The following is a 1,564-nucleotide window of genomic DNA, read 5'->3' as shown; positions in this document are numbered from 1 at the left end:
TAAGCTGCCAGCATGCCCAAGAATGCGTGGGTTCTAGTTCCTGTGAGGGGATGGGAGCCACGCCTGTTGGCAGAACATGCGAGCCCTACCACAAAGCTTGTGATATGCGCGCAGGTCCCTCATGCTCCCCTGAGTTACAAAGGCCTGGCCGGCGCTCTTTGACTTGTGCCATTGTTTCAAAGCCTAAACCGCGCGCCCCAAACTCTCCCCTGACAGAAGTGCGCAAAAGCCCAGCCTGGTGCTTACGGACCAGCGCCCCATTTTCAGTGCCTGAGACACCTGCCCGACCCATAGCCGCCTCTGAAAGAGGTGCGCATAAGCCGGGCACTCCTAGCCCTGGCCAGTGGCAAAATCTCAGTGTGCAATTGCTGCTTGGAACGTCTCTGGTGGTCGGGAGCTCCCAGACAGCTGCTACTGCCTTGGCTTTGGGTACAAGCAAAAGATCCTGCGCCCCCAGGGTCTGCAACTTGGTCCTGCTCTGCCAGTGGCCAAGGGGGAACTTATTTAGGCTCTGCACCCAGACTGAGGCTTCTCTCTGAGAGGGAGATCAGGGTGCGGTTTGTTTTCCTCTAAAACTACAAAAAACATCAAAGGCGGTCAAGGTGAGAGAAAAAGAAAAAAAAAATTAACAAGCATAAAAACCGCCAGAGAGCAAAAGCCTGAAAAAAAACAGTTTCCTCAGAGCCCACCCCCTTGAGGGGGGCGGGAGGACTTAACTCTGGAAACATCATTGACTGACAACCCACGTGGCAGGGCCCTCCCCCCGAAAACAAACCAAGAAAGAAAAAAAAAAAAAAAGAGGGAAAAAAAAGAGCGCTGGCCGGGCCTTTGTAACTCAGGGGAGCATGAGGGACGTGTGCACGGATCTCAAGCTTTGTGGTAGGGCTCGCGTGTTCTGCCGACAGGCGTGGTTCCCTTCCCCTCACAGGAACTAGAACCCATGCATTCTTGGGCGTGCTGGCAGCTTAGAGACCAAGAGAACAACCACTACTACATAGGAAAACTTGTATTGTTTACTCATTCCACTGTTCCGGTTAATTTTTTTTTTTTACACATAGGTAATTTTTTTAACCTATTTACCATCACAGCAAGGTGTACAGTACATCAAATTCCATAATACCTTTCTAACCTGAACTTTTTGATACATACATCTATGTTTTTCTTTTGCATTTTTTATTTTTTGAATTCCTTTTTTTAAATTTTAGTTTAGTTTAGTCTAGTTTATTCCTTTTTATTTTTATCCTCTAATATTCATATAGAGTTAAACTTCAAAGTAATCCCCTTTCCCCAATTGTTACTACCCCTATAGGTAAACCAATTTTTAATCCCCTTTATCTTAGGAAAGTTGAATCCTTTAAAAAAGATATCAAGATACATCCAGGAAGAATCAAAACAACCTTCTTCGCCCACACTGAGAATTTACAAGAATTGTCCCATCTTCTTCCACCAGTGTTTCTGTGTTTTTGTGTTTGTCCTGATAGCATATAGATTTTACACTTGTGGTTCTTTTTGACGAGGTTCTTTCATATATATATATATATATATATATATATATATATATATA

The sequence above is a fragment of the Mustela nigripes genome, chromosome 12 (genome assembly GCF_022355385.1).
Source record: "Mustela nigripes isolate SB6536 chromosome 12, MUSNIG.SB6536, whole genome shotgun sequence".
In the NCBI taxonomy this organism is placed as follows: domain Eukaryota; kingdom Metazoa; phylum Chordata; class Mammalia; order Carnivora; family Mustelidae; genus Mustela; species Mustela nigripes.
This window is presented reverse-complemented; position numbering follows the sequence as displayed.